This window comes from Hibiscus syriacus, unplaced genomic scaffold, assembly GCF_006381635.1.
Source record: "Hibiscus syriacus cultivar Baekdansim isolate YM2019G1 unplaced genomic scaffold, ASM638163v2 tig00110450_pilon, whole genome shotgun sequence".
In the NCBI taxonomy this organism is placed as follows: Eukaryota; Viridiplantae; Streptophyta; class Magnoliopsida; order Malvales; family Malvaceae; genus Hibiscus; species Hibiscus syriacus.
In genome coordinates, this window is record NW_024062743.1 from 10508197 (window position 1) to 10525709 (window position 17513).

General features: G+C 36.6%; 1 pseudogene; it reads right to left on the reverse strand.

Annotated features, from left to right (window-relative positions):
- Nucleotides 1–13: 13 nt before the first annotated feature.
- LOC120126080 lies at nt 14–17163 on the reverse strand (annotated as a pseudogene).
- Between the last annotated feature and the right edge of the window lie 350 nt (nt 17164–17513).

The following is a 17513-nucleotide window of genomic DNA, read 5'->3' on the forward strand; positions in this document are numbered from 1 at the left end:
TCCAAGTAGACTCGTATAAATCATTTCCTACCCTAAACATTCTGCAGAAGGCGGCGGTCAGCAGAGGGATTAGAGTGGACATTTCCCAGTTACAAATACAACACATCACTAAATTTACAAAACAAAAGCTTTCATTCGTTAGCCAAATGACTCAAGTTTTCCGAAACTGTACAAAAAATCGCCTCGATTCGCCATGCTTTTCAACCTTATTCAGTCGTTTTCTCTCCATATACGGCCGGTTATCCTCAACTTCACTTCTTGCCTATCGCCACCAGAAAAGTATAGAGCTAGGTTCCTTTGTATCACCAGTCCATCCCGACTGTCACGAACTTTCCTATGACTATCGCGGATGCTCCTGGGAATACCTTGCCATATTAGCTTCCGGCCGTTGGTACCAACTTCCAGACTGTAACTTAAACTTTTTTGCTTCATTATTGGCACCCATAAAACGTAAAAAGGCCATGTAGCAGGTGCCATCCCAAGCTGGAAAGCTTCGAAATGCAAGCAGAACTGTCTTCCGAAACAATTAAAAACCTACACAAAATATCAGAATTCAAAAAACAATAGTCGAAAAAAATCTTTTCTTAAGCTTATGGTTTGGAGTTTCAAGTGATTTAAACACACTCAAAAACGGCAAGAAGTGAAGCATAGAACCAGGGCGTCTTGTAAATTTTGGTAGACCTATGCCATAACAGTAAAATAGACATTTTAAAACTAAAATATTAGATATATAAAGTTCACTAATATTTCAAAATTTATTATAACTATAAGAAAACGTTAAATGGTGGTAAAAAAATCTTCATGTAATAAAGTGAAATACAAAGTAAGTTATTCTCTAAATAATGTGGGCCTTGGACTTGAAAATTCTTGTGTCAAACATCCTAAATACATATACGAAAGACTTCAAAAATTTTGGAGGTCCTTACAAAAACTAGACCCTGTGGGGTTGGGCAGCCCGCAGAAACCCAAAACCGGCCCTGCATAGAACACTGGATTTATATGTGCTGTAGCATAAAATGAACTTACAGTAAGCATCCATGTGGCATTTTCAGCTTCGTGTGGATTTGTTTTGACATACCGATGGTTGAAGGTACATCCATCATGCATGTCAACCTTGTGATCATCCTTGAGATGAGCAACGAGGGCAGGTATGTCCAGGGCCGGTTCTGAATTTTTCTTGGCCCGGGATAAAATTAAAAAAATTAGACCCTAATTTAAAAGAATATTAAAAAATATGCAATATAAAATTTTAATTAATTTTTTTATTAAATTAAATAAATATTAATTCATTACAATATCAAAAATGTCAAAACATATTTCAGTATATAAATACTTATAAAAAACATTGCATTCGAGCATTTCTTGATGCAAAATCATTGATGATAGTGTCAACATCAATGCTTTCCAACATATTTTTCTCAATATAACATAGCTAGCACATTCAATCTTTCTTGTGACATTGTTGACCTCAAGTAATTCTTCAATAATTTCAACTTTGAAAAACTTCTTTTCGCGGATGCTACCGTTACCGACATTGTTAATAAGATTTGATAAGAAATTTAAATATTAGGATAACAATCTCTAGCTTTAACAAACTCAAGAACTTCAAGCGCTGACATGAATACATTTGACAAAGTCAATTGCAACAGTTTATTTTCAGAAGGAAAAAAATCATCTGTATCAACATCCGACAAATTATTATGAGAAAAAATAATCTTAAAATTATTACAACATTCTTTTAATAAGCCAATAAGAAATAAGTTTATGGGCCCTACTTTTAATTTAGTTTATTAATATTTATGGGCCCTGCTTTTAATTTAGTATATTAATATAGTTTTTAACGTTATGATGAGAATAATAAGTCAATAAGAAATAAGTTTATAAGTCATCTTGCTGTAGACACCCGTTTTGTCCGGGATACTATCATTATTATTATTATTATATTATTTTATTATTAATAATAATGTTAAAGTTGTTTATGTTATCATTTTGCAGGCCAAGGTACGCCAAGCACAATTCAGGTCCCAAATTACAAACAGTGCACGACAGCCATGGAGATTGCCAATTTTGAACATGTTCTAAGCATCTTCGGTTTCTGAAGTCTTCGTAACAGTTATTCAATTATCTCTTAGCTTTCCAACGTACTTTGAACCGCATCAATCCGATATTTGGAGCTCGAGATATGGTTAAATTAATGAAGACAGTGCAGGCTGGAAATTGTCCAGTGGGCAGATCACGACATTCAGATGTATCGCCAATTTTGAACATGTTCCAAACATATTTGGATGTTGAAGTCTTCTTAACAATTATTCCATTATCTCTTAGCTTTCCAACGCACTTTGAATCGCATCAATCCGATATCGGTAGCTCGAGATACGCTCAGATAGATAAAGACTGTGCAAGCTGAATACGGGATTTACGAATTTCAACAAAAAATTGTTTTTACTTTGCACAATATACACGTTGGGAACAGATTTTTTATGAACATGGAGACATATACACGTTGGAAAAACATGTTCCAGCTAGGAGACAAGCACTCACCAGCACATGTGGCCGCACAGTACCTCACGCCAGCCCACACCATGTTGTTTCTGCACTAGCAGTCTATTAATGGAGCACTAACTCTATTATACTGCCACCACTAATATTTGTTGGCCACCCATGTTTTGTTAAGTGTCCATATTCTGCACAAAATCAATAATGCACGGAATCAAGGAAAAATTAATTAGTCACCAAAAATTGCATAAAAGTCAATACTTGCTCAACCAAATATCACCAAACACAGAGAAAATCAACATGCAGACAAAGTATTCGGTAAAGAAAGTATTGATAAAATGGAGAGGGGCTCGGTTTTTCAGGGGAAAAAAAAGATTGAAAACACTGGAGGAGACCATAGACATACTGGGAGGCCAAAACGTGTGAGAGGGGAGAAAAGAAAAAAATAGAAAACAACACTTCTTGTAATCTGTCGGATTCTCGCCGGAGATCGGGATCTCTGATCAACATTCCGAACGGTCAAAAGTTGCGGAAGGCCATCACGAACAACATATTGAAAATTCAAGACGATCGGACGGTGGACGGTGACGGATCGGAGAAAACATATCCGGACGGTTTTTAGCCTCTTGCTGGTGATCGGAATCTTCGATCAATATTCCGAATGGTGAAAAGTTGTGTGATGCCAACACGAACAACCTATTGAAAAATCAGGACGATCGGACGGTGGATGACGGCAGATCAAAGAAAATACATTCGGACGGTTATCTTTGTATCTTTCCTGATTTTGACACTTTAATTTCTGTTATTTTATTTTAACCTTTTATTTTCTGTTTTTACCATTTTAATCCTTAAGGTTCATGTTTTGCGCTTGGGTCATTCTCCATATGAGTCATTTTCATTTGCAGCTTAATACATTTTAGTCCTTAAATAGGTGTTTTTGTGTTTCTGATTTCGTCTCCATATTTTACGCGTATTCAATTTTAGTCCTGAGTGGTATTGTATTTTGCTTCTGTTCTTTATACATTGAACTGTTAATTTTCACATGTTTCATTTTAGTCCCTAGGTCGAAGTTTGCAGGTTTCTAATTCTGTCTATTTATTTTATGGTTCATTTAATTTTCGTCCTAGTGTTGATTTGTTTATTTTCTGTTGTTTAGATATTTGACCTTCATATTTTTGCATGTTGCACTTTAGTCATGAGTATGTTGGGATTTATTCTGTTTTTAGTCCCCTGCAATAGGAATAGTTTCATTTCAGTTCTTAGTATTTAATATGGTATAATACTAGCATTTCTACCTTAATTCGTATTTTATTTATAATTAGGTTATTAAAGTTTTATTTGATATCATTTAGTCCTCGTTTTAATAAATATTTATTTTCTGAAAATTATAATTTGTTGTATTATGTTTTCGTTTGTTTTGTTTAGGTCATATTTGTTCATTAAATATAACTATGTATATAGTATATATTTTTAGTTATAAAATGTGTATATAATTTTTATGGAAATGTCACATTGCATGATATTTTAAAATATTGGTTTAATTAATTTTTACATGACATCATTTTAGTATGATTTGCATGTTAGCCTCACGTGCATAAACTCAATGTATTTACATAATTTAATTAAAGGTAATATCTTTTTAATTTAAAATTATTTTAAGTGGGTTGTCTTAACTGATTAGATATCCGCTTTTGATGATTTTAAATTAAAAGTATATCCTATCAGTGACACCTAAGAAATTAATTTATCGCTTTTAAAATTTGGGAACGGAAGAAAAAGAAATATTCGGCTATTTAAACTTATCGAGAAAAGATAGTTAGAACTTATCTAAGATCTGGTCTCGATACTTGTAAATAATCGAATATTCTTTATCTTTCTAAAGGTCTGGTAATTTTAATTTAATCTATTTTGGTGTTTTTGAATGTCGTAAAATTCGTTATTGTTTTGTCGGGGATCATAAACCAAATTAAATTCGAATTTGTAAATTTCATTGCAAAGACATTAATTAATTGATGAGGTACCGATTTAGGGCGTTGTGGGGGTGCTAATCCTTCCCCACGCGTAACCGACTCCCGAACCTGGATTTTGGTAATGTAGATCGCAAATTTGTCGTTTTAATTAAAATTATTTTTTTATAAAATGACAATGTTTTTGGGTGCCCAATCACACCCTAATCAAAGATTGGTGGCGACTCCTCGAACCATATGTTTTTATTGTAAAGGAATTTCCAAATTTTCGAAACGAGAGATTTTCTAAAATCACATTTTCTAAAAATCAAACATAAAGAGAATAATTAAAAATGATGCGGTTTTTCCAAATCTCGCCTCCCCTCGTTTAAAAATCGTTTCGACATCTTGGCGACTCCGCTGGGGACTTTTTAGTGAGTCAGGCCTATAGTCAATTAATTGATTGTCTTTGCAATTGAAAGTTATAAATTCGTTCTAATTTGGTTTTTGATCCCCTGTTTGATTTTAATTTGATTAATCAATAAATAGTTGTACTGATTTGTTTGTTAATGGTTTTAGATTAATTGTGTTGAAAGAGGATTGATCTTTTAAGTATTTTGAGAATATGGGTTGTTTTATTTTCGCTTTTCCTCACACACTACACAGTTGCATTTGCATAACATGAGCTAAAACCCTGCTCCGTCCTAATTAAGTAGGAGTGAGAGACTACTCCCTCGTGTGGTTTTCACCTCCGTATGGGATAGTGGATCACTCTTGGAGCTCACGCCTTATGGTCCTCGTGATGGTATTCACCTCCGCATGGACATAAGGAAGTGTGTTCCCTCGAAATTGAACTCGATCCCCTAAAGCCTATGATGGGCCAGCATTGAGGGTTCGACAGCCCAAGGGGGCACTGGCAAGGACAATTCGAGAACCTATTACTTTAGAACCGAACCCAGCATATAGTAAACATAGAGCCTGAACTTAGGTCGAGCCTAACCCGAACCTTAAGAATCCCGTGAAGAGTGTACACAAGGAAAAGCTTTTTGGGACATTTATTTTCGTTTTTGTGAATAAATGCATGCGAACTAGAAATCATGCGGTTAGGTTTATTTTCTCGAACAAACATGCGAATTAGATATCATGCGGTTAGGATTATTTGCAAATAACAAAAGCATGGAGGTAAATATCATGTCGGATAGGATTTACTAAGCATGATTGGGTAGTCAGCATGTGAGGGTAGGTTTTATTTGTTACGATACTCATTATTTTGTTGTTTATATTATGTGTACTAACCCATTTTGGTTTTATGTCTATTTTATTTTTAATTTATTGCATTTGCATATTCATGTCATCCAAAGGTGTTAATTCGCAAGTGATTGACTAATAAGAAGGCTGGTCATAATGAGGCAAGAAATTCTTAACCATGTAATCAAAATCGAAGATCCGGAGGCGTTCAGATGATTTATGAAGAAGGATATCTGATGAATGAAGAAATTTGAACCTGATTGAAGACCGATCCACAAAGAAAGACATCCTGAAGATGTTCCATAGATGCAGTAATGCCAAAGACGAGAAGACCCTTCACAAAGACGTGAAAAGCACTTTCCATTGAAAGTGGAGATGTAGATCCCAAGATTCAATCCAAGGACAACAGATTCATCAAATGTGATAAAATACGCCGACCATTTTGGAGATGCAATGCTAGATTCTATGAAGAGTACGGTTCAAGTAAATGAAGAATCACAATTGTATTTTGATTACATGGTGTAAAGAAATCTTGTTGTCTAAATGAAGGTTGTTCTATAGTGGTCACTGTTGGGATTAACACCTTTTGCATTTGCATTTGGCATCCACATTTGCATTCGCATTGCTTTAATTTAAGCATTTTTACATGCATCAATCATGAAAACATGAGAGTAACTCGTGAAGGAACTGTGGCAGAGAAATATTGGGAAAGTCCAAGCATCACTATAATACAAGGGAGAGAGCCATGGAAGATAGGATTGCTCAAATTGAAAAAATTCAACTGCAGTTGTAAGATGATCTAAGGAAAATGCAAGAGGACATGCTTAAGGCTCAAGAAGATATGCTGTCTAAGTTGACAAGTTTGTCGGAAGGGAGAAACCCAGAACATGGAAAGGCCCCTGAGCAAATAACTGGAGAACCACTTTATCCTCCAGGGTTTACCCCAGTACAGTCTCAAAATGTCTAAGGAATGTCTGTCCCTACCAAAGTGCACATCAATCCCGTTGGCGTTGCTGTAAATCTTCAACCGGAACCTAGTTCGCACCCCAAAGAAAGTCCATGTCACCAAGTCCCGGACCTTGATGAAGAGGCCAAAAAGAATGAAAACAAACAATTTCGGGAACAATTCGAACAATTAGCAAGTGAAGTCCAGATTATGAAGGAATGCACCAGTATGTATCGAATGGACGCTAAAGAGTTTAGTTTAGTTCCTGATTTGGTCCTGCCTCCAAAATTCAAAACTCCCGACTTCGAGAAATTTGACGGTACTAGATACCCTTCTGCCCATATTACAATGTTCTGCAGAAAAATGACTGGGTACATAGGGGACGATCAGCTTTTGATCCACTGTTTCCAAGAAAGCTTGACAGGCTCAGCTTTACGATGGTATAACCAACTAAAAAGAGCTGATATTAGGTCATGGAAAAACCTTGCTAAATCCTTTCTCGACCAGTATGAACATGTGAAAGATGTCAGGCCTAACAGATTGGTGTTGCAAGGAATGAAGAAGAAGCACAGTGAAAGTTTCAGACAATATGCTCAGAGATGGAGGGAGGTAGCAGTGCAAGTGCACCCACCATTAGAAGAGGAGGAAACGAATATGCTTTTCATTAGTACTTTGAAGGCTCCTTTTATCTCTCACCTTATCGGTAATCCTTCCCGAAGTTTTTCTGATGTAGTTACGACAGGAGAAATGATCGAAATGGCAATTAAAAGCGGGAAGCTCGAGGGAGGAGAGTCCAGCAACAAGCCGCTAAAGAGGGAAAAGGAAAATGAAGTCACCAACGTGAGCCAGTACAATTCCAATAACATCACAATGTCCCAATCTCATTGAACGGTAGCACCACCTCAAAATGACAATAGACAAGGGGCAAGGGACCCGAGGAGAGGGAGGCCTCAATTTGATCCAATTCCTATGACTTATAAGGAGTTATTTCGTGATTTATACGATTGACATCTAGTCTCTCCTTATCATGTGGTACCCATACAACCTCCTTATCCAAAATGGTACGATGCTAATGTTAAGTGTGATTACCATGGTGGGAATCCCGGACATTCTATTGAAAATTGCACTGCATTCAAAAGGGTCGTCCAAGCTTTGAGAAGGAGGAATGTTATAAATTTTGGTGACAGTGGACAACCAAGTATATCCCAAAATCCATTGCCAAACCATGCAGGAACTGGAATTAACGCAATCGCTGAAGGAAAAGGATGAGTTTTGTATTGAACAATCGGACTGTGGAGAAGCTGCCTGTAGTTTATAAATATTTTGTAGAGGAGCGCGCTATAACTTTTTTCTATTGTCCATACCCTGGGGCAATAGGTGATCTGATATAAAGGGTTAAGCTGTGTGTTTTTACTTGCTTTTAATAAATGATGCATTCCATTGGTCCAAAATGGCAAACATTCTCCCATGCATTTCATTTTTGGTTGTATAATGTATATATTATTTCTTTCTACTTACTTATATGGGAAAAGATTCTCCCATATATATATATGTATGTATATTCTCTTCCGGTATTCTTTCAGGAACTCAGATATCAATGATACAAATGCTAATGATTCTGACCCGGAGATTGATTTCGAGATGCCCATATGTCAAGGGGAAGTCAAAGGTTGTGATGACAATGAGGGATGTGAACTACCTTTGGAATTACTAAAGATGGTGGAACAGGAAGATAAACAAATTCTGCCTCACGAAGAGCTTACAGAGATCTTGAATCTGGGTACAAATGAGGAAAGAAAGAAGTAAAGATTGGTACCACCCTGTCTGCTAGAAGGAAGACATAGCTTGATGGAGTTTCTTCAAGAATTTAAAGATGTATTTGCTTGGTCATACGAAGATATGCCAGGTCTGGATACAAGACTGGTTGTCTATAAATTACCGATAATGCCTAATGGTAAGCCCGTACAACAGAAACTGAGAAGAATGAGACCTGAGATGCTGCTCAAAATTAAAGAAGTGAAGAAACAATTTGATGTCAGTTTTCTCGCAGTGGCCAAATATCCTGAGTGGGTGGCGAATATTGTCCCAGTGCCAAGGAGGGATGAGAAAGTTCGAATGTGTATCAACGACAGAGATCTCAGCAGAGCGAGTCCAAAGGATAATTTTCCTTTGCCACATAAGGATGATACCGTTGGAAATTCTTTATTCTCATTTGTGGGTGGTCTCCCTAGCTACAATCAAATTAAAATGCACTTTGAAGATATAAAGAAAATGACGTTTGTCACTAATGGGGGCACCTGCATTGTATGGAAGATTAGCCCGTTGGCAAATCCTGTTGCCTGAATTTGATATCCAGTTTGTAAACCAGAAAACGGTTAAAAGGAGTGCCATAGCAGAATTCATTGTAAGTAGGGCTTCCGAACAATATGAACCGTTGAATTTTGATTTCCCAGATGATGATTTAATGGCTATCTCGATGGAAGAAACAATTGTATCCACTAGGAAATACTGGAAGATGAACTTTGATGGCGCTTCAAATGCCTTGGGGCATGAAATTGGGGCAATCTTGGTCTCACCAGATGAAGAGCATTATCATTTTACCAGTCGGCTCAATTTTGATTGTACAAACAATATGGCCGAGTAGGAAGCTTGTGTCATGGGTCTTAGAGCTGCTATTGAACTCAAGGTGAAAATGCCCAAGGTATATGGCGATTCAGCTCTCGTAATCTACCAACTCAGAAGAGAATGGGAAACAAAAGATCCCAAACTGGTGGAATATCGTAAATTAGTCTTGGAACTTATTGAAGAATTTGAAGAAGTGACTTTCAATTACCTCCCCAGAGAAGAAAATCAAGTGGCAGATGCATTGGCTCCTCTGGCAGCAGCCTTTAAGATGAACGAGCATGCAAATATGATGCCTATTGAGATAAAAGCTTATGAGTGTTCACCCCACTGCTTTAGTATTGAAGAAGAAGAAGAAGAAGAAGAAGAAGATAGAAGGCCTTGGTACTAGGGTATCTTGCAATATATAAGGTATCAAAGTTATCCTGAGTAGGCGACCAAGAATGACAGCGGGATATGTGCCCAATGAGGAGACCCTATACGAGAAAAACTTGAATCAAGTCCTATTAAAGTGTGTGGACATTGAAGATGCCAAGACCGTTCTTGAAGTACATGAAGGAGTATATGGCACCCATGCTAATGGAATTACGGAGATAGAATGCACACCCCTCCTCATTAGTTGCATGTGATGACAGCCCCGTTGCCGTTTTCTATGTGGGGGCATGGATGTTATTTTGCCGAAAGCGTCAAATGATCATCGCTTTATTCTGGTAGCAATTGATTACCTCACCAAGTGGGAAGACGCAGCTTCCTATGGGAGTGTTACCCAGTCAACGGTATGTAAGTTCTTGAAGAAGAAAATCATCTGTAGATATGGCTTACCGGAGAGGATTACTTCTGACAATGCATAGAATTTAAACGTCAAGATGATGAAGTCTGTCTATGAGCAATTCAAAAGAGAGCATCATAATTCCCCTACTTATCGCCCGGAGATGATTGAGGCAGTATAGACAGCTAATGAGAACATTAAGAGGCTTATTGAGAAGATGACTGAAACTTATAAAGATTGGCACGAGAAGTTGTCATTTGCTCTGTTTGTCTATCGTACTTCTGTGCAGACGTTAACTGGGCAACTGTTTTCTTTGGTTTATGGGATGAAAATTGTCCTACCTATTGAGGTGAATTTCCTTCACTTCGGATCTTGTCAGAGGTGAAGCTAAAGGAGGCAGAATGGGTACAGGCCAGATATGACCAACTGAATTTAATTGAAGAAAATAGATTGAAAGCTATTTGTCATGGTCAGATATACCAGAAGCGGATGATACGAGCACATGGTAAGAAAGTTCTCCCTCGAGAAGTCCATGAAGGGGATCTGATGCTCAGGAAGATATTGCTCGTTCCAAAAGATTTCCGAGGGAATTGAATGCCCAAGTGGGAAATATCCTATGTTGTCAAGAAAGCCTTTTTTGGGGAGCTCTAGTCTTGATTGAGATGGATGAGTCCGAATTACCTTATCCAGTGAAATCCGACGCAACTAAGAGGGGTTTTGCTTAAAGATAAAAAAATGAAAAATGAAAAAAATGAAAAAAAATGAAAAAATGAAATAGAAAAAATGGAAAAAATAAAAAAAAAGAAGAAAAAAAGAAGAAGAAAAAAAACAAAAAAAATAAAAGGGGGGTTCAAGATGCAAACTCGAAAAGGGCATTTTGAAACCAAATGAGATCAAGTTGAAAACCCGCAGAGGGCGACTTGAGTTAAATTCAGAATTCGTGCATGGTGGAGGTTCTGAATTATTTTTGGAAGTGGAAAGAGCTCATGACATGAGTAGTGTCAATGATAGTTGGTGATCAGGATTGAGACTAAAGATTAACGAGTCTCTATGAAAGCAACCAGAGGAGAAATTGAATGCACATGAGATTCAATACTGGTTTACGGCATCCAATAATGGGAGATTTTAGGGTTCAGAAGTAGCTTTGCACTCTTAGGTGTCATCACAATTTTGGAATTCCTTTTGACAGAAGTTATGCTCGGGTCATTCTAACGGCGTGCCAGTTCAAAAGCATTTGTGTTATTGATATTTGAATATGCCTATCCTTTTGTTCTTTTTTCAGTTAAAAGTTTTTCATATAGTTGCTAAAAATTCTTTGCATTTATAAATAAAGAGATATTTTTCCTTTCCAATTCCCCTTTTACAAGCATTTGATTTTGAAAAAGTTAAAACATATAGCTTAGCTTGTGGTACATTAGATCATTTTGTATTGTTATGCAAAAGATGTTGAAAAGGAAAGTATTCTGAAGCTAACGTTGGTTTTAGCATGTATGTTTGTATGGCTGCGGGAAGCAGAAATCATGGTATTCATATAAAATTCCAACCATTAATATATGACCCAAAGAGATTGTCATTCATCAGGATGGTCATGGGTACTGGCGGGTTTCAAGAAAGAAAGAAGTCAAAGTCCCGTCAAGTTGAGAGATATGACATTGAGATTGTTAACTGGGGTGAATTGGTCAAATGTCGGTGCCCAAGACGAAATTGAGGTTCATCAGAATCAAAGAAGATGATGTTCCTTCGAAGAAAAAATGTGTTGAATTGCGTAATCGCATACATTTTAGGCATGAATAGGATCATGACATTGCATGGTGACTTAAATGTCTACAGGTTTCCCAATGATAGTGGAAGATTGAATATATTGAAGCATCAAGATGATGATGACTAGTTTTGAACTCCTAAAAAGAATGGTGACAACAATTGAGCCAGAATAGATCCATGTATCTAAGGGCTTTCTGACGAGTTTTCGCGATGAAGATGAATTTTCAGAAATTTTCTCGAACTCAGAATGTTCGAGTATAATATTTTCAAACATACATTAATGATTGATAATGTTTGATTTTCAGGTTCGACCTTTGAAACAAACCAAACTAAAGCCTTCACAAAAAGTAGTGAAGCAAAAGAAGATTGTTCGAGTCTTATACTCTCTGAAGAAATAGGGGGGCCGACGCGATCGTTGAAGATTATTCGAGTCTTATACTCTCTGAAGAAATAGGGGGCAGACGCGATTGATGAAGATTGTGGATCTTATACTCTCTGAAGAAATAGGGGGCAGACGCGATCGTTGAAGATTGTTCGAGTCTTATACTCTCTGAATAAATAGGGGGCAGACGCGATTGTTGAAGATTGTTCGAGTCTTATACTCTCTGAAGAAATAGGGGGCAGACGCGATCGTTGGAGATTATTGTTCGAGTTCTAGTCCCTGAAGAAAATTGGGCAGACCCGTAGGAAGATTATTGTTCGAGTTCTAGTCCCTGAAGAAAATTGGGCATTCTCGTAGGAAGATTATTGTTCGAGTTCTAGTCCCTGAAGAAAATTGGGCAGACCCGTAGGAAGATTATTGTTCGAGTTCTAGTCCTTGAAGAAAATTGGGCAGACCCGTAGGAAGATTATTTTTCGAGTTCTAGTCCCTGAAGAAAATTGGGCAGACCCGTAGGAAGATTATTGTTCGAGTTCTAGTCCCTAAAGAAAATTGGGCAGTCTCGTAGGAAGTTATTGTTCGAGTTCTAGTCCCTGAAGAAATTGGGCAGACCCGTAGGAAGATTATTGTTCGAGTTCTAGTCCCTGAAGAAAATTGGGCAGTCTCGTAGGAAGATTATTGTTCGAGTTATAGTCCCTGAAGAAAATTGGGCAGACCCGTAGGAAGATTATTGTTCGAGTTCTAGTCCTTGAAGAAAATTGGGCAGACCCGTAGGAAGATTATTTTTCAAGTTCTAGTCCCTGAAGAAAATTGGACAGTCTCGTAGGAAGATTATTGTTCGAGTTCTAGTCCCTGAAGAAAATTGGGCAGTCTCGTAGGAAGATTATTGTTCGAGTTCTAGTCCCTGAAGAAAATTGGACAGACCCGTAGGAAGATTATTGTTCGAGTTCTAGTCCCTGAAGAAAATTGGGCAGTCTCGTAGGAAGATTATCGTTCGAGTTCTACTCCCTGAAGAAATAGAGAGCGAACCCGTAAAAAGAAGATTGTTCGAGTTCTATACTCCCTGAAGAAAAAGAGAGCGAACCCGTTTGCAGAAGATTTTTCAAGTCTCACTTACCTTGAAGGAGGAATGGGACAAATCCCTTATCAAGTTTCAAAGCGAAGATGAATTTGGACAAAAACGCGTTGTCTTTTTATCTTTGCCCTATCCTTGTTAACACAAGGATGAACAAAGAGGGGCAGCTGTAGACACCCGTTTTGTCCAGGATACTATCATTATTATTATTATTATATTATTTTATTATTAATAATAATGTTAAAGTTGTTTATGTTATCATTTTGCAGGCCAAGGTAAGCCAAGCACAATTCAGGTCCCAAATTACAAACAGTGCACGACAGCCATGGAGATTGCCAATTTTGAACATGTTCTAAGCATCTTCGGTTTCTGAAGTCTTCGTAACAGTTATTCAATTATCTCTTATCTTTCCAACGTACTTTTAACCGCATCAATCCGATATTTGGAGCTCGAGATATGGTTAAATTAATGAAGACAGTTCAGGCTGGAAATTGTCCAGTGGGCAGATCACGACATTCAGATGTATCGCCAATTTTGAACATGTTCCAAACATATTTGGATGTTGAAGTCTTCTTAACAATTATTCCATTATCTCTTAGATTTCCAACGCACTTTGAATCGCATCAATCCGATAACGGTAGCTCGAGATACACTCAGATAGATAAAGACTGTGCAAGCTGAATACGGGATTTACGAATTTCAACAAAAAATTGTTTTTACTTTGCACAATATACACGTTGGGAACAGATTTTTTATGAACATGGAGACATATACACGTTGGAAAAACATGTTCCAGCTAGGAGACAAGCACTCATCAGCACATGTGGCCGCACAGTACCTCACGCCAGCCCACACCATGTTGTTTCTGCACTAGCAGTCTATTAATGGAGCACTAACTCTATTATACTGCCACCACTAATATTTGCTGGCCACCCATGTTTTGTTAAGTGTCCATATTCTGCACAAAGTCAATAATGCACGGAATCAAGGAAAAATTAATTAGTCACCAAAAATTGCATAAAAGTCAATACTTGCTCAACCAAATATCACCAAACACAGAGAAAATCAACATGCAGACAAAGTATTCGGTAAAGAAAGTATTGATAAAATGGAGAGGGGCTCGGTTTTTCAGGGGAAAAAAAAAAGATTGAAAACACTGGAGGAGACCATAGACATACTGGGAGGCCAAAACGTGTGAGAGGGGAGAAAAGAAAAAAATAGAAAACAACACTTCTTGTAATCTGTCGGATTCTCGCCGGAGATCGGGATCTCTGATCAACATTCCGAACGGTCAAAAGTTGCGGAAGGCCATCACGAACAACATATTGAAAATTCAAGACGATCGGACGGTGGACGGTGACGGATCGGAGAAAACATATCCGGACGATTTTTAGCCTCTTGCTGGTGATCGGAATCTTCGATCAATATTCCGAATGGTGAAAAGTTGTGTGATGCCAACACGAACAAACTATTGAAAAATCAGGACGATCGGACGGTGGATGACGGCAGATCAAAGAAAATACATTCGGACGGTTATCTTTGTATCTTTCCTGATTTTGACACTTTAATTTCTGTTATTTTATTTTAACCTTTTATTTTCTGTTTTTACCATTTTAATCCTTAAGGTTCATGTTTTGCGCTTGGGTCATTCTCCATATGAGTCATTTTCATTTGCAGCTTAATACATTTTAGTCCTTAAATAGGTGTTTTTGTGTTTCTGATTTCGTCTCCATATTTTACGCGTATTCAATTTTAGTCCTGAGTGGTATTGTATTTTGCTTCTGTTCTTTATACATTGAACTGTTAATTTTCACATGTTTCATTTTAGTCCCTAGGTCGAAGTTTGCAGGTTTCTAATTCTGTCTATTTATTTTATGGTTCATTTAATTTTCGTCCTAGTGTTGATTTGTTTATTTTCTGTTGTTTAGATATTTGACCTTCATATTTTTGCATGTTGCACTTTAGTCATGAGTATGTTGGGATTTATTCTGTTTTTAGTCCCCTGCAATAGGAATAGTTTCATTTCAGTTCTTAGTATTTAATATGGTATAATACTAGCATTTATACCTTAATTCGTATTTTATTTATAATTAGGTTATTAAAGTTTTATTTGATATCATTTAGTCCTCGTTTTAATAAATATATTTATTTTCTGAAAATTATAATTTGTTGTATTATGTTTTCGTTTGTTTTGTTTAGGTCATATTTGTTCATTAAATATAACTATGTATATAGTATATATTTTTAGTTATAAAATGTGTATATAATTTTTATGGAAATGTCACATTGCATGATATTTTAAAATATTGGTTTAATTAATTTTTACGTGACATCATTTTAGTATGATTTGCATGTTAGCCTCACGTGCATAAACTCAATGTATTTACATAATTTAATTAAAGGTAATATCTTTTTAATTTAAAATTATTTTAAGTGGGTTGTCTTAACTGATTAGATATCCGCTTTTGATGATTTTAAATTAAAAGTATATTCTATCAGTGACACCTAAGAAATTAATTTATCGCTTTTAAAATTTGGGAACGGAAGAAAAAGAAATATTCGGCTATTTAAACTTATCGAGAAAAGATAGTTAGAACTTATCTAAGATCTGGTCTCGATACTTGTAAATAATCGAATATTCTTTATCTTTCTAAAGGTCTGGTAATTTTAATTTAATCTATTTTGGTGTTTTTGAATGTCGTAAAATTCGTTGTTGTTTTGTCGGGGATCATAAACCAAATTAAATTCGAATTTGTAAATTTCATTGCAAAGACATTAATTAATTGATGAGGTACCGATTTAGGGCGTTGTGGGGGTGCTAATCCTTCCCCACACGTAACCGACTCCCGAACCCGGATTTTGGTAATGTAGACCGCAAATTTGTCGTTTTAATTAAAATTATTTTTTTTATAAAATGACAATGTTTTTGGGTGCCCAATCACACTCTAATCAAAGATTGGTGGCGACTCCTCGAACCATATGTTTTTATTGTAAAGGAATTTCCAAATTTTTGAAACGAGAGATTTTCTAAAATTACATTGTTTTTAATTAAAAATCAAACATAAAGAGAATAATTAAAAATGATGCGATTTTTCCAAATCTCGCCTCCCCTCGTTTAAAAATCGTTTCGACACTTGCATTAATATAAGAAAATAGTATATTAATATTTATGAGTCCTATTTTTAATTTAGTCTATTAAAATATAATAAATTAATATAAATTAAAATTATGAGCCCTGGGCGGGTGCCACTCTTGCCCCTGCCCTGAGCCGGCCCTGGGTATGTCACCAGTGACAGAGCACTCAGACCCAGCATAAGGGCAATTGTAGGGACGGAATCGACAATGTTGCTCTTGCTTAAGCTTGCTGTAATAGGGGAAGATATCGTGGCAATCTAGATTCTGGTATTTACAAGGGAGTTCCAAGGATTCTGCAACTTTCTCCAGAGCTACACCTTATATTTCCAAGATCGTACCGGCAAGTGGGGCAACAGTTGGAACAGATTGTGTGTCCATTTGGACACTGAAATAGAAGATTGATTGCAACATATCAAAATTTTGAATGGAAAAACAAAATGCTACTACAAAACTATATCTTTACAGGATTGCCAAAGAAGTGTTATGCAAGGAGAACAAACCTGGTGAATTGGTGGATACATCAAATTTGTACATACAGGACACTCAAGGAGCTCGTAAACATCATTGTTTGAATGAATTCCATTTTTTTCAACATAACTAACAGCATTTTTCATCGTTGTATTATTATTCTCAGATTTTGTGGAAGCAATGCCATAATCTGCAACAGGGGAATGAGATTCAACACCATCTTTGCAAGCACTGCCTCTAGAAGCCATTGCTACTCGAAACGACAACTGCTGCAATTATTTTATATTTATCTACTTTTAAGTGGCTTCGCTCTCTATTTCCCTGTCATACAGGATAAAAGTTAGATGTCAACAGGAAGGACAACCTATTTTAAACATATCACTCTGAAAGCATATTCCTGAATCATATGCAGTAGAACATCCAGGAGAAAATAAGTCAAGCAAGGCGCAAAACAAGTATTTTGATAACCAGATCCAAATAGATTCTTTTATTGGTGGCTAAACTCCATGAAGGGTTCCTAACATCGTTCTTCGTATTGCAATAAAAACCAAAAAATTATCAGGTATCGTTTTCAATTGTACTCTGTCAATGAAAAAATCTTATTATATCCCACCGGGGCCACTCAATATCCATGGAAATGATAGGATATAAATGTTCCACCTACAACA